The sequence below is a fragment of the Copidosoma floridanum genome, unplaced genomic scaffold, assembly GCF_036245765.1.
Source record: "Copidosoma floridanum isolate Cflo_tuat_1 unplaced genomic scaffold, Cflo_Japanese_pri ptg000027l, whole genome shotgun sequence".
Lineage (NCBI taxonomy): Eukaryota > Metazoa > Arthropoda > Insecta > Hymenoptera > Encyrtidae > Copidosoma > Copidosoma floridanum.
In genome coordinates this window covers 14767848-14789056 of record NW_028321904.1, presented here as the reverse complement: position 1 = coordinate 14789056, position 21209 = coordinate 14767848, and the positions used below count along the sequence as shown (strand labels likewise).

Genomic DNA, 21209 nt, shown 5'->3' with positions numbered 1-21209 from the left:
CAATAGTTTAATGTGTGTGTTAACGAAAAAAGTTGCAAATGCTCAATAAAAATGGTTTCAGAAATAAAACGAATCAGGACAAAATTTATTGCAATCACTTTTAATTATATAACGAAAGGTAACATCTCGTGCCTATGGAATGAAACTTCAATTTTCATAAATAGTTTTAGAAAATTCAGTATATCATTTACATTTTTTTAACTACCGACTACTTCGTTTCAATGATTTATTGAACAGCTATTTTCACGTGATAAAATAGGTTTATGAACGAAGCTGGTAATTAAAAAAACTAAGCAAGCACAACATTATTTCGATGACATGCGTATAGTGAGGGAAAAATAAATGTAAGAATTAGATAATATTACGATAAAGATTTTTAGTTAAAACTGTGTTCTCTCAAGTTGCATTCAATTAATATTGTTACTAACGTAAATAACATGAAAATTGATTATTTATTAACACATACCGAAGTGAGATAGTCGGTAAATTAGTCGGTATATTAACTTTATATGATATACTGAATGGGCGTTCACAATTGCTGTTTTTTTACCTATATGAAATTAATGTCTTTCATTTCGTATGCAACAATAATTGTAGAGTAACTTTCAAACTTCTCTTACAAATAGAATGCCAAGCTACCCAACTAACCAAAAAAGTAGACGGAAAAAAGTTTCAAAAGGACGTCCCCCTACAGCGAAGAAAGGTACTGGTAAAGGAGGACGACCACGTATTGAAACAGAAAAGGCCAGTTCGAGCACCTTATATAGGCGAGCCTACGAAGTGTTAGATTATGTCAAATATAATATTAAATGGTTGAAACTAGCAGTGAAGTTATGCCAAATTCTTATTGCTAATAATGATACTCATGAAGAAATGAGTGGAACAGATTACTATGTAGAAGACATGGAAGTTGAAGATCATACTGTACAGCCAAGTACTGAAATTTCTGAATTCAGGTGTTCTCCGAAATCGGCTCTTGCGTTTTACTCCAAACATGGTTTTAGTATGAAGTCGTATAGAGCTCTAGTCAGTAATTTGCGTATCAGAAAATGTAATATTTACCCTTCTTACTCTATGATACAAAAAGAGATGAAGAATTGCCTCGTATTACCCCATGACGTACAAATAGAATTTCAAATTCGCGTTTCTCTCCAGAATATTTTAATTAGAACAGCGCAATAACTATGTTCTGCAGTAGCAACTTCTTGGAGAAAACAGGATTTACAACACTTGCAGCTAACTGTGACACTTGGGTTTGATAGCTCTGCTGGTCATTGTCACCCACAGCAAGGCTATACCGATTTAAATGTAATTAATCAAGATCCTCTGCAATCTTTGTTTGTTTGTAGTATTCTCATTGTTCAACTACGAAGTAGATCTAACGGTAAGCAAATTGACTGTTTATCGTTTGTATCGTTTGCACAGTGAAAAATGTGTCATAAAAAATTTCATGATTGAAAGAAGGACTTATTTAGAGTAATTTTAGTTGGGAATACAAATATTTTTACACAAATAGTAAATTTAAATAATCGATAATATCTGCGTGAACAATGCAAAAAATTGTATACGAGAAAAATTTCTTGGGTCTTCAAAATTATACTCGTATCTTAATATCTGCCTTATCACTTTGTCATTTGATCTCTCCGAATATATGTTTTATACTATTCTAAGTGAGGGAAACGTCTAATCATCGGGCGTCCTTAATACATTATGATGCTTGGTCAATAAAAACCGTTGTCTCAGCACAAAATTTAGGAATTATCGTACAGATTATTTTGGTAATATAAATACTAAATCATTTTGTTACAGCTAATTGCACATGGAAGAATCCGAGCTTCCAGAGTTATAGATTCTGTAGACCAGTACGAATTGCATTAGAGAAGGAAACGCTGGAGTCTATACTTACAGAGTATAATTGTTTAAACCATGAAATATTCACACTTACATCATATGCATTTCAGTTAGAAAATGGACAAGAAGCAGAAGTGTTATTTAAAGTTTTTGGTACATTACTAGACGGAAATGTGTAAACGCAATCGTAGAAAACAAAGCTACATGTAGATGCAATATTTGCTTTCGAACTAATTCTCAATTCGATAAAGATGTATCAACCGATTTTCATCCCATTGATGAATCATTTATGGAACTTGGCCTTGGACTTCTACATGCTGAAATAGAAGCTTTTGAAAATCTTACCCACATATCAAACAGACTTCCTTTGCAAGCATGGACGATTAATGCTAATATTAAAGGTGAAATATAAATTGAAAAACTCTTCTTTTTGCTAGTCCGTAGCACATGCAGTTACTGTGGTTATGTGTATCTTTCTTGTGTGACTAAATAAAGGATACGAGATGTTACTTTATAATGAAAATTGCAAGACGTAATTGTTATAATTAGGCCACGTTATCGCACTGGAAATTTCACAAAAAAAAATTTTACTTTTTTCAGACATTACAGAGCAGGGTTTATTACTTTTTTTAAGTGACGCAATACAATTTTTAATTTTAAATAAAAATCACAACAATTGAACGAGTTTGTCACTCAGTTGCATTTGATGTGTCCTTCAGGTTGTACCTTTCAACTTTGACCAATCGTTTAAATGTAAATAACTATCATTTATTCATAGATATTCATGTAAAAACTTACATACCATCATTTTAAGTAATTGAGTTAGCATGCACATCCGATTGGGTTTTCCACATGAAGTCCAAAATTGATTGCTATTGGATATTTAATGAATAACTGTGTTAGAAAACTCAAATTCACAATGTTTCTTCAGAATTATAATTGTATATCCAAAGTATTCTTAAATGTAAATATTATTGATCATAAACGAAGTTGGCTTTTGTCAAATATAGCTATTACGTCTTGCAAAAAAAGTTCATATCTTTAATTGTTAAGAAAAATGAAGTGTCAAATCAGTAACCTAACTGTATTTGTTTGCATAGTGATATCTATATTATTTTAGAAAAGGCAGATGAGCGAACTCAAATTGTACGGAATAGAATTTACGAAAAGTTCAAGGTTCGAGTTGACCAAGTCCTTCAAGGGCATGGTACCACTACAAAAGGTAACGTTGCTCGAAAATGCTTCGCAGAACCAGAAAAATTTGCTGAAGTTCTTGAACTAGATAAAACGTTAGTGAAAAACATTTCTCATGTAATATCGTTATTTAAAAGCAAGCACGCACTAGTTCTGAGCACAATAAGTACACTGTGTATTGAAACTTATAAAAAGTATTACGAATGTTATCCCTGGGCGAAAATGAGCCCTACATTACACAAATTGCTTGCTCATAGTTGTGAGATCGCGAAAAAGTTCCCTTTACCTTTAGCATATTTTTCCGAAGATCGTAGTGAAAGCTAGCACAAGTATTATCGCAGAAATTGGACAGCACACACACGACAAATAAGCAGGAAGCTTAGAATTCTAGGCGTTTTTAATAGGGCAGTTTACATGACAGACCCTATCATTTCATTAGAGTACATTGAACAAAGACAACGGCTTAAGGCGAATCATAAAAACGATCATGACTTAAGTGGATTTACGCAGAAAGTATATCACCATCAATCTCTTGATAGTTATATTTGTTTATTTTTTTACAGTGATACTATTTATTGAAATTTTTTTTAGTGCTCTCGTTTCTTGGTGACATTACTAATAACAAGGAGCGATTGATTGATATAACAAGATAAAGACAAAAACTAACATTAGGGTTTTTTGTTTCGTCAAGTCTGGTTACGCGAACTAGTATGTAAAGATTACATTGCAAAACACAAAACTGATGAGCAAAAGGCTTACTGTAAAAGCATGTCAAAAAATTTTTTAATTTTTAGCGAAAGTGACATAATTACTCATAGCACAACTACTACTCTCATCAATAATTTTATTGCCACAATCGATTTAGAAACCACCATCGAAGGACTATTTTTACAAGATAGAATTCATACCGTTAAAATACGCGTTTCAATGTTCCTTGTGCAAAACGCTGTCACTGTTTGGTTAGTCTACAATTAAATTCCACTTACGAAAAATTTTGTAGAGGATTTTCAAGCCATGAAAAGTATTCGTATAGGGGAATATAGATTTTTAAAAGTCATCAAAAAAGTTTTGTATAAAAATGAATTTGAAAATTTGAATAATATTCCGAATAATTCTCACTACTTAGTTATCGTTGACGGAAGCACGAATGTTAGTAATCAAAAATTGCTTTGCGTTTGTGTACAATATTTTGCACGGCAAAAAGTTCTGTAGTTCAACATCTTTTACAATTCCTTGGAATTGATGTTCTGAAAGATAGAACACAAGAGATGTTTCGCTGAGTAGAAAATTTTTTTACGATGATTCCATAAATATTAAAAATGAAGGATTTTTCTCGTGTAATAACGCTAGTGTGATGGTCAGTAAACATAATTGTTTTCAAAAATACCTTTGGGATTATGTTCCTCATTTAATTGTCTGCAATTGCATTTGTCACTTGGCTGCCATAGTGCCGATAAATTATTGAATTGTGCTTCTCAATAAAATAGGAGAACTTGCTCACTCAGTGTACACTTATTTATCAAGTAGTTCAAAGCACTCCACGTACTTACAGCAAATCCGATTAATTCGAGGATTTTTTTCAATATTAAGAAACAATTTAATGTTTGAATGATTAAATCATAGTTAAAAATGGCTCATAAAATATTGTGTTAATATTTTTAAATCTAATACTCGAACACAAATAAGAGAAGAAATTCTGCTGCGATTCTTAAACTTAGGAATTTTGGGTCTACAACGAACAACTTATCGAACTAACCTTATACATTAAATAATTATAGTTGTAACACTATCTTCTTATTGTTTTGTAAATTATGACATTAATAATCAGTCTATTGATTTAATAAACGACAGTACACGCCAGCGGGTGCTTCAAGTTACTTAGGATTAGGCTCTCGAGTGCAGAAATACATAATAAATAAATAAAAGCGAACACAATTAATCGCTTCAAATAACTTATTATTAGGCTATTAAAATGTTGGATATTTGCTTCGTACAGTAATTTGAAACAACGCCACCTGCCAGAAAAAAGATGCTAACTAACAAGAATGCACAGCATATGATGGACAATAATAGATTATAAGTTTTTGTTTCAACAATAATAATTATTTTACAACTAAAATAAGTTCTTTTAGTCTCAAGTAGCATGATAATAGCTAATAATACTGTTTTTTTTTAATTTTATAAAAAAAATTAATTTTCTAGTATGAAATGGATATGATGCATGAGTGAGCATAATAAACATTTCGCTTTAATGTGCTAATTTAAAAATACCTCACGAAATCAAGTAATATTGGAGAAAAATTGCAATTATTAGTAACAAAATACAACCATGAAAAAAAAAACATTTTTTTTAATAAGGTTCTATTAAATTGGTACTCTCTGGCTTGAAAGTATACTCAACACCTAAAAAAAATATGTCAGTTGTTAAATATTCTTTACTGTTGAAACAAACGCTTGTAAAACATCATTGTATGCAAGATTCTGTGTACTTTTATCAGCTAGCATCGACAACATTTCCCCTGCAGGTGTTGTTGTTTTAAATTGCTGCACGAAGCGAATATAATACATAAATCAAAGCACAGCCAAGCAAACACTTCGGATAACTTGGCATTAAATACGCTCTGGAAATGTGAAATACTTAGTAAATAAATCAAGCGTACACAAGCAAGTGCTTCAATTTACTTGAGGTTAGGCTCTCGAGCTGTAAAATTCAGGTATATCAAACTAACTGTCTTTGTCACTAATTTATTGCTGATTTGTCACGTCAAAACCGATTTTGTCGCTCACTTCCTTTTTAGAAAACGATGGAAACGTTAGCTCGATATCAATGTAGCTGGCCACACATGCGTATCTTCAACTAGGAGGCCAATAGCTCCACGGGATTTGTGCGATAATTAGTCGCTTATTTTGTCGTTGAAAGATCAGCCTATTGCCGATTTTGTTGTCAATTATAAAGCGAGCGAAAACGCGATTTCTGCCGATCAGCTTATTCGCCGACGAGAGAACATATGGTTTTCGAAACAACTAAATAAATCTTAAATGTATTGTACTTGCGAAGTTTTTCAATTGAAATGTTAATATTCCTCTAAAATAGAGGCTGGCACACCAGCCAGCGAAACGTCAACAAATATACACCAATACTACAGAAAAATTACAATACAGAAAAAAATAATACTGTGTTGTATTTGTTTTTCACATTCACCTCCAACAGATCGCTGTTTTCCTTTTTTACATATCGACCATTTATTACCAATTATTCCTCCCGTAACTATTTCGCCTTCTACGTAATACTTCAACAATTTAGTAATTCACCATTGTGCACCATTCATAAGCCGTCTGATATATTTAAGATTCGAGTTAACATTACTATTGTACCTATTTTTAATTTTAGTTCGTGAAGTGGCAAGCCTTCACGAATATTGTTTAACATTTCTACGAAAAAATTTATATAAATATTATCATCTGATTTATCAACACCTTCATACGTTACATTATTGATGCTGTATGCTAAATACAGCATGTCAATCCAATGGTATTTCCTTTACTATTTCCAGTAGGAAATGTAGGACAGAGTACATGCGATAGAACAAAATTGTTAACAAAAGCAGAAACTCTTACGTTACTTTAATATTACTTATATCGAACTACTTATCGACCAAATAGTAAAATTTTTAGTCCCATACTCTATGCTGAAAAATTAATGCATTAATTTTTTTTTGCATGCATATATTATGAAAAAAATTTTAATTTTGACTAAATTACAAATTAAATCAATGTATTTTTATAAATAGAAATTTTTTAAATTATGTCACTTTATCACGTAGATAGCTAGAAAATTATCACGCAAGAATCATTGATATACTTATCTTAATTACGGCTTATGTCGGTGTAACACAATTTTATAAATATTTTAATAATTATACGAACGATATTAGTTTCTCTGAAAAAAAAAATTACACTCTGGTATGTAACATCACAATTCTTTTACGTTTTTTTTAATTTTAAATCATTTGGTGTTAAATATTTCTCGCCTTAAATTAATTTTCTTGAATTTCGTTTTAACAGCGTTATTGGTATTAATAGAAAAGTTTTAAAAATTATATTATAAAAATTACTTTAAGTTAAGCTCTTTCGTCTTCGTTTTTATGTACATGTTTTTTTATTAAAAATTGTTGGATACTAGGTATTTGTCTCTTAATATTAATCATTTTGAACGTTATTTCGACAACCCTCAAAGCAATGATATAAAAGTTTTAAAATTTATATTATGAAAATAAACTTAAAATTGAGCTCTTCAGTTTCGTAAATGTTTATAAATCACATTTTTTTCAGTGTACGGTATGCACTGTCTAGGTTGCAGACAGTGTAGTTAGACAGTAGATTTTTGTCTACTCGTGGTACGTAGGGCTACTGGCAAGGACCACCATTTGAATACTTAATATAATCATATACTGTTTTTTTTGTTTTAGTATGATGTATCGTTATGTTATTCGTTTTCAACAATACAACTAACGAACGTATCAAAGATTTTTTTTAAATTAATCCAACCCATTATAGCAAAACCTTAAGGTGAAAGAAAAATTTGTTAAAATTTTGTATTCATATGGATTTTTCATGTTATAACCTAGAAAATTCGAGACAGTAGAACTATTTTTAAAAGTTAATATAAATTAAGAGAGATACACTTGCAAACTTATTTTGACGGATACCTCATCAAAGATTGAACGATAAATTTTTGGGTGTAATTTTGTTTTCTGCATTTATTTTTCCAGTTACCACCGAATTGGTTGAATCACTTACCATATAAAATGATAAAATTATAGTATTATTTTTTCTATAAAATGAAAATTAATTTAGTTATAAAAAAATTAGAAAAAAGTGAAGGGGTAAGGTGTCAGAAGACTGCAAAATCACTATATCAAGACAAACACATTCAATCTTATTAGTTGACACGATTATGATACAATTGGATGGGGTAGCGAGGGGGTGCAAAAAATTGCAAGGGGGGTCTGAGGGGGGATTGTCTTGAACTCCTCAAAATTTTCTTTTGTTAAAATAGTTGAGAAGCAAAGCGAATATTTCCTTACTGGGAGATGGGGGAGTGAGTGAAAAAAATTTGACTGGCAGTGTGGAGGGGGGTTGCACGACCCTCCAAAATATATCTTCCCATATTAAATAGTTTTTGGGGTCAAGTCATAATTTACCTTTTCCCGCTGCCTCTCGTTCCTACCGTCCAACCTTGCAGGCCCCTTAGCTCTCCATTAAAAGAAAGTAGTTATTTTGTAGTTTTTTTGTTAATTTTAACAAAATTAAGTATATTACACTATTTACACCACGTCGCCCGATTTTACTTACTTAAACCACCTCTCGCTTTTCCACAGCTTCTCCTCAGCTTTGTTTTCACAATTTTGCAGCCATTGTATCAACTTTTTATAATAAACCACCTAATACCGTTAATAAACACGTATTTATAATACTTTTTGGATGAGAATCTGAAAACATCTAAAAAATATGATTCGGCCATAAATTGCTATATGCATAAAACAAAAGCCAGAGTTAATGTATTCCCGGTGCTGAGAGTTACATTTTGTCAGACGTATTCTTATAATGGAGAAAGATGTTCAAATTCATTCAAGATGTTCAAATTCATTCTTGAGCTGAACAAATATTTTTCGTTAATCCTAAAATATGGGATTAATTTCTTAGAAACTAAAAGTTAATAGTGAAAAAAGCTTTAATACGGGGGGGCTTAATGGTAATACCTGTTAGTGCTCAAATCACATGAGAATTTAAAACTTATAAATATATAAGCAAGCTTGACTCATACATTGTGTTAATAAGCTTTAAATAAGCTCTGAACTTACAAGACACCATAATAACAGACACAGCTGCTTTATTTCACTGTTTACGTGAAGATTATCTATTTTAAAACTATTGTTGAGTTTGCGATGATAATAGTCTCTTTTCGATTAAGTGCCCACCTAACTTTTACATTGGGTCAAAAGTAATACTTTTATGCAAATAAAAGTTTATTTTACATAAAGTTAAAATTACTCAGAGATACGCACGTGTGGCCAGCTTAATATGCCGATCGGCAGAAATTGCGTTTTCGCTCATTTCAAGATCGGCAATGAAATAAGCAATAGGCTGATTTTTCAGCGACAAATTATGGTGGAAATCCTAAGATGCAAAAATAAAAATGGAATTATTGTTCAAAACGATAGAGAAAACATTTGAGATATTGTAAATATAGTTTGGAAAGACAGTTTCGATAATAAGTAATAATGTATTAAACAATAACAACATAATTTTAATATTCTTATATGTATAGACAAAATTTATTACCTAATAATACAACCCATGAATGTATATTGTGTTCATCTGTAGTACCGATTTCAACATTAATTTAAAACAGATTAGAAATAGACTTAAGTCTTCGTGGTTTGATAGGCCTCTATAAGTTGACTCGTAAAATGAGTCATAATGCGAAACTTCCGCGGTTTGTATTAATTATAAGCTAAATACAATTTTAATTTATGTATGTATTGGTATTATTACCAATGATACAAAATAATATAATACATGCACATAAAAATTAACATTTTACACATAGTTTATCATACATGCTAACAAAAAAATGCTAAGCGCACCGAGAACTTTATACTTAAAAATTTATTGAAATCCAATTGATATAAATTGATTTCTGATCGTACTCTTAGTTGTATAAATGAAATGGTTATTAATTATTCGTATGTATAAAGTCCATTAATTTGTCTTCTAGGCGGTGTGGAAAAGTAGATGAAAAAAAAGTTTATTGTAAGAAAAGAAACATGTTTTTATTAGTTAACATTCTTCACAAATGAACATTTTGACAGTACAAAAATATGTATGACATATTATTCTCATGATGTATTAAAAGATATTTTTCTATAAAGACGTTGACGAAATCATGAATAAATAAATAATTTTCTAACTACCAAGATTAATGGTTTTATATGGTGGAATGTTGCTTCAAATGCCCCACACAATTAACTGTATAATTTAACAGTTAACTATATAATTTAATATATAATCATAATAACGCTTTGCGCAACGACCCTCTATAAATCAATTATGACTTTTAATTTCTTCTTGACAAAAAGATAAATCATAGCGATAAGAAATTTTTGTCTCAAAGTAATTTAATAATGACGCAGATTAAAAATAATAGATTAATAAATATACGATACGTACACATCTGTACACACATCAAGGTCCGAGAAAGACGGTATGATTTCTGTCAGGTTCAATGGAAGTAGTCTGGGGGATGTGGGGGGTCACGAAAAAATACTTGGAGGGTCTGTGGGGGGTGTCGGGAGAAACTACGATGTGTCAAAGTAAGCGAGAAAATGAAGGGTATTTACCTTATTTTGTGGGGGGCAGTGGGGACCGCAGGAGGTTAAGGAGGGTGTGTGGGGGGTTGTGTGGAATGCCCCACCGAAATAACTATAAAATATAGGAATACATATATATATATATATATATATATATATATATATATATATATATATGTGTGTGTGTGTGTGTGTGTGTGTGTGTATGTGTGTACAAAATAGGAATTATGCAAACGCCCGCATAATTTAACCATTATATTAGTATATAACCTAAAAGCACGTAAAGTCTGCACAAGTGACTTTCACTGAACACACCCACGCACGTGCATACATATACACAAACACACACACAATTACACGAGATATACACGCACGCGCACACAGACAGACACACACCTAAACAAAATGAGCACTACAAAAATGTCTGACCGTGTCGATCTTCCCATCTCGTGTTTTCTTGGACTATATCGACGCCTTAACAAAGACTAGAACCATTCGTTTTTTCCCTATGTTAATTTAAATAGAAAATTATGAACAGTAATAGTTTTTGCAGAAAGCGTCCATATGTTTAATATCACAGCAATAGGTAGATACATACTTGACCACATCGTCGTGACCAGTGAAAAATCCATGGACCTATATCTGCATTCTAACGACAGAAACAATATTTGGCTCTTTTTGAGCGACTAAAAAGCTACAAATTTAAGTATCAATATCGTCTCGCTATCTTCCTTCTAGTCAGAGATACGCACGTGTGGCCAGTTAGCTTTATATGCCAATCGGCAAAAATTGCGTTTTCACTCGTTTCATGATTGGCAACGGGCTAATGTTTCAGAGACAAATTAGCGATGAATTATCGTGAAAATCCCGTGGAGCTATCTGCTTCCTAATTGAAGAGGGGAATGAGCGACAAAATCGGTTTTGACTTGAGCAAAGGCGAATATTGTTATGTGCAAGGAGTTTTTATACTCTTGCACTTAAGGAGGACACGTCAGGTTGGGGATCTGAATGACCAATCAGAGCTCAACTTAATTACTCTCGATTGGTACGAGCACAGTCGTGGTGCGATAATTACACAATTACACAGTAATTGATGGTTAAAACTGCATATTTCTCAGATTTCATATTACGTACAAGTTGCTATCAAAATTGTGTGTGATATTTCTTGTGGACATACGCAGTAAAGAATGTTGAAATTGGTCATTATTCACATTCTTGGATGTACCACTGAAAATTGATGTCATAAGATGAGCGCTTTATGAGACTGTTGGAGGTTGCACGCGTAATTCAAGTTCTGCAACAGTAGCTTGTTTCAAAAGAAGTAAGTTATATATCACGCGATTACGGAAGCAGGTGTACCGCTCGATGTTTGGAGATCGCTGATCTTTTGCTTTTGATAATTTAAAAGCGAAACTCTGTGTTTCTAAGTAATAAATATGAAGTACATGACATGGGATGTTATAACCTTACAAAAATAAGTTTTAAATACTTTTTAATTTTTATCAATGAAGTCCATTTCCTTGTTTCTCCTTTTTCCCTCTCTTCTCTTTCCAACCTAGGTTACGCGTGCGCTCTATGTCTGTAAGGGGGATGGGCATAGAAAGCTCACGAGTGGATGTATGTCTTTCATGCACATGTGGAATGCACGTCAGATTGGAGAGAGGCGACCATCCATGCTCAGTTCCTTCTTGATTTCTACCTGAGCTTCAGTACCTAGGCATCAGTAAGCAGTCTATTTTTATGACATGTCTATGGTATTATCACAAAAGTAAATTTCAAACATTTTTTTAATGAACAAAAAAAGTTAAAAATACGAGAATCAGCTCATAATAAAAATTTATTTCCCAAATCCATTTTTTATCCCCTAAAAAATTTTTTTAGTTTAGGGAAGAGGTGGTGGTCACTGGGTGCTAGATCTGGAGAAAAGGGTGGATGTTCAAGCAATTTGAACTTTAACTGGAAAACTTTCTCGTTGCAATAATTGAACAATAAGTCGGAGCAGTGTTATAATAGAACAAGATTTGTTTTGCTAAATAACGTCTATTTTGTATTATCTCATTACTAAAACATTGCAGTAAGCTTGCGTATTTATCCCAATGATACGATTACCATTTTCCAAGGAGTCAATCAAAATAGTTTTCTTTGCATTTGAGAAAACACCTGCTGTTAACTGATAAATTGTCTTTGCATTGTTTGGAGTTAATTTACCTGGTACAATCGACTGTTTTGACTACAATTAGCTTTCTGGAACTCATTCATGATTGAAGTTTTACGGTAGAGTTCTAAATTCTTAATTTAAACAATTTTTCTATGTAACTTTTGATTAGGCGTCAACTGAAAAATTGACTGACAGATTTTTGATTGGGCTGAATTTTTTTTAACGGATTTCATACTGAAAAAAAGAAAAAATTATTTTTTTTCACAATGTTTCGGACGTTAGAAAACATTTAAATTTCGCAATATAGGTCATTTTAGGGTTGAAAAAAGATTTTCAAAATTTGTATCTCTCATCGGTTTCCTTTGGAATATACTGTGATGTACAGTATCTAGAACCTTCATAAGTTCGCGCCCAAGACTCACCTCTCGCGGCGCATGAGCAGCAGACGGAGAGTAAGATGAGCAATTTTCGGCGGTGGGCCCAAACGTTATCAGCTCTCCTGCCCTCTCTCTTTGATTGGCCCCCGAACTTAACTCCTCGCACGTGACTACTCTCGCTTCAAACTTTCTTTCACGTATATTATATCTTCTTACACTCCCAAGCTCCACGATTCCCACATAACAATACATTAATATTTTTTTTTTTTTTAAATACTCTTATTTGTTTGTCAAGAAAACAGGATAACAAAAATTAAAAAAGTAATTATTATAGTACCTCGTTTAAAATCACAACGTTAAATAGTAGTAGTAAATAGTATAATGTAGTAGTAAGCCTTTTGAGTGTGCTATCTACTCCATCATATAGTCCTTTCTCATGGGGAGTTAGGAAAAATTGCTACTCAGCTGCCATATGAAAGTCCTCAAAATGATGCATGAGCGTTATGAAATTCTTTTCATTCTTGTACTGCTCACTGACACTACCCGAAAAATATATGGGTTTTTTTACGTCTGTCAAATTCGTATTTATCAAATCGGCTGACTGTTTTTAAAATAGATGAACAGCAACTGTATTGTGGCGTAAGCATTCTGACATAGAAGCCAAACTTTTGATTTTTAAGGAAGTTTTATCGATAATCAAATTAACAATGAGAAATTGATGAAAATTTGTTTACACATGAATGAACTCATGAAAATGGCACTGCCAAAATTTGAAGGCATGAAGGTTCCTAGGAGCCGAGTAATTAATATTCATATTTAGCTAAGTTTTACATGAAGGCTAATGGGCTGTCGTCCTTTTAAGCGCATCTATTGCATTTACCTCGCTCATTAACAACTATTTTTTGATAAAAATTTTATTAATGAAAAAAAAATATCTAATGATCGCATTAAATTTTATTGAACATCTTGAGGTTCCTTTTAAGAGAAGAAATTAATTATAATAAGCCAGGTAAAAACTACAAAAAGTTATGTCGTCATAGGATAGCAAGAAATACATATGACATACCAAACTATAGAGAGCGCCGCATGGACTGTAGCGAGGGATGGAACCTCCTTAAACTCATTTTTGTCATCTCTGAAATAAATAAAAAGTTAATGTGTTTTCATACGGTCCTAATTTCAGTGCATCCCTTCTACTGAATTCGTTAGTACAAACGCATGATTCTCTGAGAAATCACAAATAACGATACACTTATTTTTCATTGAAGTCTTTTTTTTTCGTTCAAAAATTTTCTTTGCTTATTAACTAAAAACGAATAATTCACTTATTTAATCAATTCGTTACAAAGAATTTTCATGAAATCATCCACATTTGATGTAAAGGTTTGTAATGTGGTCCTCTCGGTCGTTACCCATTGCTTGCATTTGATACTGTCTATTAATTTATCTTTGAAACTTTTTTCTAGGTGATCAATAATACTGGTAACTGCAGTGCATTCATTTTGCAATCCTAAGTATAAGTTTAGTCGACTTTACATTGCATAGCATTTGATTAAAACAATTATGGTAATTTGTTGAAGGTCACGGAGAATCAGTAGTAATTGATTTAAAATTTTTTTCATAAATTAATAATTTTACATTTTTTAGTATGGGGCTAACACAATTGGAATAAGAATCAACCACTCTCGTTAAGACACAATGTTTAGGTCGTAAGCTTACAAACTTGGAGAAACTACAATTTATGTGATGAATCGTTGTAAAAACGTACCAATAACAGAAAGAAAACAATTTATTTCCTACTCGAATATCGACACAAAAAAATGGATCCCGCACAAAAATAATACCTACCGCAACATCACCAACAGTTTTATTACAATAAACAATAATTTATACAAATTATTAATCTTAAACATTAATGCCGTATCTATAATCATAGATAAGTATTTGTAGATAAGATTTGAAGGTTTATTTTGGTTAGATCGATTTTGAAGTAGTGAATTAATTTTAATCTTGCTGCAAATGACACTTTAGTGACAAAGTTTTAGAGTAGGGTGGAATAATCGGAGATTTTTTTAATAGCTTTTTGGAAATTTATCTAACTATAAAAAAAAAAATTATTTTTGAACAATCCTGACTAACGTGTTTTTTTCAAATTTGAATATAACATTAGAAAACCATGTTTTTCGAATTAAAACAAGTTAAAGTGTACTTCCACCATGTATTCGAAAAAATTTATTTTTGTATCAGTTTTATCACGTGAATAATATTTAAAAAATTCTAAAAATTTCAATTTTGATGTATGGCATAAAGAAAAGTAATATATGAGCTAAATGTTCATAAAAAATTCTAATAAAAATTTTAACGAATTTTTTTAGAATCAATAACTTAAAAAAGGGGGCAATCGGAGCGGTTTTCATGGAACAACCCGAGCAGTTTCGTAACGTTAGTTATCTGCTCTAACCTAAAAAAAAAGGAATGTAGCCGTGGTAAAACACATCTTGTTTCTTATAGAAATTGTACCTGTACGATTTATTTACCAAATTATTTGTATTTTAATGGTTCTTCTTTCTTTTTTCTCTCACTCAGTGTATGTATCTCTAATAAATAAAACAATATCTAAACTTCAACTTAGGTGGATTGCGAATTCTGAGGAGTGCTTTAGACACCTACTCAGGCAGGGCTGTTTATATCTTGAAGAGGCCTCTTTGAGGGGTGAAAAGTCCACAATCTTTTATTCAATTAAAGACATTTACTCTCCACACGGCTTCTTACTTGTTTTGATTAGTTCAAATTATTTGTAATTCAGAAATGGAAAAAGTAATACGATTTTTTATTTTAGTTTACAAAGAAGAAGAATCAACTACAACACTGCTCCAAATGCCTCACACAAACCGCTCAAATTGCTCCACTATTACTAACTTAGCAGTCTCTTAGGTTTCAAATATTTCCAAATGTTTTCAAGTGCAGGTAAACGAATGAAGTATTCGTTTGTATGTTAATTAGATATTACTTTATATTCTTTATTTTACGCTGTGTCTACTCGCACCTTGTATTCACGTATACGGATGCGCCTCGCTCGCTTCGCTTGCTTGGAAAAAAAAAAAAAAAAAACTTGGACCCTACAAGTACCGGACAGTAGAATTGCCTACCGCGCATGCGTATCCACTATATCCACGCACCGTGGATGTACGGTGCGAATAGACACTTGGTTTTTTTTAATCATAAAAAAAAATGTTAAATGGAAGACCTGCTGTTTGGCAACTGCCAGGCAAAGCTCTCTGGTCTCATGAGAGTGAGAGAGAGAAGTTCATCACGTGACCACATTTAACCTCTCTCTCACTCTCATGAAACCAGAGAGCTTTGACTGCGGCAGTTGCCAAACAGCAGGTCTTCCATGTACAGGCACCCTAACTCAACCCAATATTCTCTGTCCTTTGCTTTGGGTTGCGACTGTTATTAGAATATTGGTCGCTTCTCGCTATTAAGCTTCTAAATTCCTGGGAGAGTTGCAGCAGGTAATTTGATGGTATCGTTAGGCCTCAGCTTTTGATCAATTAAGTTGTTATACTGTATTGTATAATTAATATTTGCTAATAAAACAGACTTTATCTGTTTTCAATTATTATTTGATGAAAAATTAAACAGTTATATGGAATTACCAAAAAATTAATAGAAGTGATTTTTACACATGCTTAATATCTTAATTATATTTTTGATGGTTTTTACACTCGAATAAAATTAGTAGATTTTATCACTGAAAATGTTTTAGGATACAATTTCCAGTTGCTGTAGCAGCTACTGAGGTATAAAACACAAATGAATGTGACCTAAGCAAGCTGTAAAAAAAAAAAAAGAAAAAACCAAATTTTAATCTGTTTTAAATTCATACAAGCTACCAATTAATAAGTTTTGTTGTTGCTGTTAATGATTAACTAATTACAGATCGAATAGACTTGTATTAACTGTAAATTAAAGATTTTCTTTTTCATATTTATAAAAAATCCGAAGAAAAAAATGTCTTCGATTTTTACCTGTAATTAATCCCTCAAATTCTGTTACAGCTAATAGGTTTAAATTAAGAAACTAGAATTGTTATAAGTAAATGAAATCGTGTTCAGAAATACAGTTTTTAATTTCTTGTGACAGCTGAGATATAAGGTGTAACTAAGGCTGCAGTCACGTGGAGCGCAAAAGGGCATGCAGGATAGAATTGTCCCTGTAAGGCCGCAGTCACATGGAGCGCAATAGAGCGAGCAGGGGTCTGACCAGGATATTCGATATCTCGCTTAAGTAAGCAGTTTTTTCGATAATCCCTAAACTACGCATGCGTATTATCGTCATTTTTGGTTAGTTTACAGGGATTATCAAAAAAACTGCTTACTTAAGCGAGATACCGAATGCCCCGATCAGACCCCCCCACCTGAAAAAGAAAGACGGAATTCCATGTGTGATTACTTCTGTAATACCTTCAGGAAAGCCATGTGGCATTACATATGGTTTAACGTATGGCATTACATAAGGGGTTTTAGCTTGGTAATGCCATACTTATGTAATTTCATTTGAAAAAACACATAGAATTACAAATTGGAAAAAGGAAAAAAATTTTTGTCATCTAGATATAACTCCAGAATACTGTTATGCGTCATTTACTGTGACTAATAAGTGTTACCATCAGGATGAAAACTTCAAAACAAGAGGATTAAAGTTATATGTCAGAAAAAAAAAAAAAAAAAAAAATAAAATTTTTTTCTATAGAAGTAAAATCAGCTGAACCCCGTTGTTTTGGAATTATCATCCCGATGGTAAGAAAATTATTAACCGCAAATAACTTATTATGGTATTTTGCAGTTATTTCTAGATGATAGAAATTTTTTCTTTTTCCAATTAGTAATTCCATGTATTTTTCCATATGGAATTACATATGGCATCACCAAGCTAAAACCCTTTATGTAATGCCATATGTAAAACCATGTGTAATGCCATATGGATTTCCTGAAAGTTTTACAGAAATAACTCTACATAGAATTCCGACATTTTTTTCAGGTGGGCCTGGTTGCTCTATGGTTCTCCATGTGACTGCAGCCTCAGAAATGTAGACTGCTCGTTCTTATGGACGGTGCTGAAGCACGAGTAAAAAGAGACACCACATCGAACGTGGGTATCTGTCTCTTTCACACATTGCCAAAGGCGGGGGTCAGTAAGTCAGTATACTGTGAGTAAACTGTACTGGAAAACTTGTACGGCCGTATCGGTAGCGTTGGATTAGGCGCATTCAATATCGGAACTTTTTCCCTAGATCGTATCTATAGCTATAAAATCTAGGGAGAATGTTCCGCCGCGCAGACAGCAGTAAAGGGGTTTTGCCAAAGATAGTACCCAGAACGTGCGCAAATTAAAAATTGTGATATTACTAATACGCGCGCCTATCACCTAATGAGCCAGGGCACTTACTGGTTACTTTACTAAATAACAAAATATTAATTATTAACACAAGCGCCTATCACCCGATGACCTGGGGCGCTTACTGGCCACTATTAAGTATTAAATTATTAATCACTTACAAGAGCACTAATTAAAAGATCTTTGTCGTACTAGAAAATCAATCAAAATTTTGAATTGTTTACATATGTTATCAATTAACTTTTTATTATTCAACAGTGTGGCCAATAAGTGTCCTGGGTTATCAGAAAATAGGTGCTTTGCGTATTTATTGAAAATTATTTATTTGCTAGATTCGCAATAAGCGCCCTGGGTTATCAGGTGATAGGCGCTTTTGTTATTTATTAATAATTATTTATTTAATAGAGTGGCCAGTAAGCATCCTGGGTCATTGGGTGATAGGGGCTTGTGTTTATAATTAATATTTTATTTTTTAATAGAGTGACTAGTGAGCGCCCCGGGTCATTGGGTGATTACTACTTGTGTTATTAATTAATAATGTGTCGTTTAATAATGCAACCACTAAGCGCCCCGGGTCATCGGGTGATAGGCGCTTGTATTATTGTTCAACATTTAATTATTTAAAAGAGCGACCAGTAAGCGCCACGGGTCATTGGGTGATGGGCGCTTGTGTTAATAATTAATATTTTATTATTTAGCGAAGCAACCAGTAAGCGCCCTGGGTCATTGGGTGATAGTAGGCGCTTGTGTTATTAATATTACAATTTTTAATTTTCGTACGTTGTGGGTACCGTCTTTGGCAATGCCCCTTTACTGCTGTCTGCTCGGCGAAACATTCTCCCTAGATCGTATAGCTACATATACGATCTAGGGAAGAAGTTCCGTTATTGAATCCGCCTAACCCAACGCTGTGTATCGGCAGTACAACACTGCCGAAACGGCAACGTTGGCCACAGCGATCACTGTTTAGCACCACCCTGCGGCTATTGCAGGAGAGTCCTGCAGTTGTGGCAGTACGTACACAGCTAATCCGTTAAGTTGATACCACCGCCAAAACCGCTGTACTTACTCCTGCGCTTTAAATGCAATGTATACGTTCTGCACGTATTATGCAAGGTTTTATAAGTATACGTATATATCGTATATTCACACTTCAGTAGACCGAAGTGTATTCATGCACACACAAAAGCAAATTTGCATTAGCGTATATGTATAACCATGCGATATAGATTTGTCTATTATTTTTTATTATGTTTGAAAAAGGATCATTGAATGAAATAAAAAATGAACAGATAAGTTTGATATATTGCATTGTATAAAAATTGTAAAAATTAAATCTACGTTAAAGATAATGACAGGATATTTTTTCTACAGGGTTAAAATATTTTTAAAAAATCGAAGAGCCTCACCAAGATGTTAAAGCATATTTATTTCTGCCATACATTTTATACAAAAGTATCAACAATTTTGTTTTTTATTAAATATATTTAGTTGAAACAAATAAATTGTCGCGTATTTTTTCAGCAACACATGAATAGATATTTATATATTCACACTATTCTTATGTACGTATTCTTGTAACTTGTTACATATACTTTATACTTACCTCTGCATACTAGCTATGTGAGCGCGGGAGTAAGTTCAGTGGTGTCAGCGGTTTCGGCGGTGGTATCAACTTAACGGATTAGCTGTGTACGTACTGCCACAACTGCAGAACTCTCCTGCAATAGCCGCAGGGTGGCGCCAAACAGTAATCGCTGTGGCCAACACTGCCGTTTCGCCAGTGTTATACTGCTGATACGGCTGTACAAATTTTTGAGTGAAGGTAGACGATAACTTTCTCGTCCCCAGTTAGCGCCCACATAGAGCCCCATTACAATCCTAGCTCGGTACCACCTAGGCAACTCACATAGGCCCCAGCTAACTAGCTAGGGAGCCCTGCTAACCAGTGTTGGGTGAGAAGGGTATGATTTTGCATTTTTATCACTAGGACATATATATAGCTATGTATTATAGTGAGAAAAATGCAAAATCTGAATAGGAGGAGGGAGAAAGCCAGTGGTTCTCCTTAAATGTGACTGGCAAACTTGCGGGAAATTAAAACTGGCTATATGGAGCAAGACGCTAATCCCCAGATAACTTGACACCATTTCATGCACAATAACTTAATAAACTAATTCCAAGCTATTGAACCTAGTAACCCAATGGGCCAATAAGCAGCCTCATTAGTTTAAATGATTAATAAAATTTATTAATTAAAAAAGCAAGCGCCAATCCCCACATGATCGGAGGCACTTACTGGCTGCTTTAATTATTGATAAAATAAAATAATAACACAAGCGCCAATTCTCACATAACCCGGGGCGCTTACTGGCCACTTTGTTAATTAATATGATAAATAAAATAACACAAGCGCCAATCACCACACAACCCGGGGCGCTTACTAGCCACTTTGTTAATTAATATGATAAATAAAATAACACAAGCGCTAATTCTCACATAACCCGGGGCGCTTACCGACCGATTTGTTTATTAATTAAATAAATAAAATAACACAACAATTAATAACTTTGAATTCATTATATTATTAAACAAAGTGGCCAGTAAGCGCACTGGGTTGTGTTGTGATTGGCGCTTTTGTTATTTTATTTATTATATTAATTAACAAAGTGGCCAGTAAGCGCCCCGGGTTGTGTGGTGATTGGCGCTTGTGTTATTTTATTTATCATATTAATTAACAAAGTGGCTAGTAAACGCCCCGGGTTGTGTGGTGATTGGCGCTTGTGTTATTTTATTTATCATATTAATTAACAAAGTGGCCAGTAAGCGCCCCGGGTTGTGTGGTGATTGGCGCTT

At 33.1% G+C, this 21209-nt stretch overlaps 1 protein-coding gene across 2 annotated transcripts in view; it reads right to left on the bottom strand.

Moving 5' to 3' along the window:
* The window catches only part of LOC106637136 (L-aminoadipate-semialdehyde dehydrogenase-phosphopantetheinyl transferase), a 65217-nt gene extending 48110 nt beyond the window's left edge, over positions 1 to 17107 (bottom strand). The window contains exons 1-2 of one of the 2 annotated variants that reach the window (XM_089595693.1): positions 16985 to 17107; positions 14020 to 14088 (exon numbers count right to left, since the gene is read on the bottom strand). The gene's annotated coding sequence lies outside the window, so the exon portion shown is untranslated. The remainder of the gene's footprint in view (positions 1 to 14019; positions 14089 to 16984) is intronic. The other variant, XM_089595694.1, reaches the window with a different exon arrangement.
* Between the last annotated feature and the right edge of the window lie 4102 nt (positions 17108 to 21209).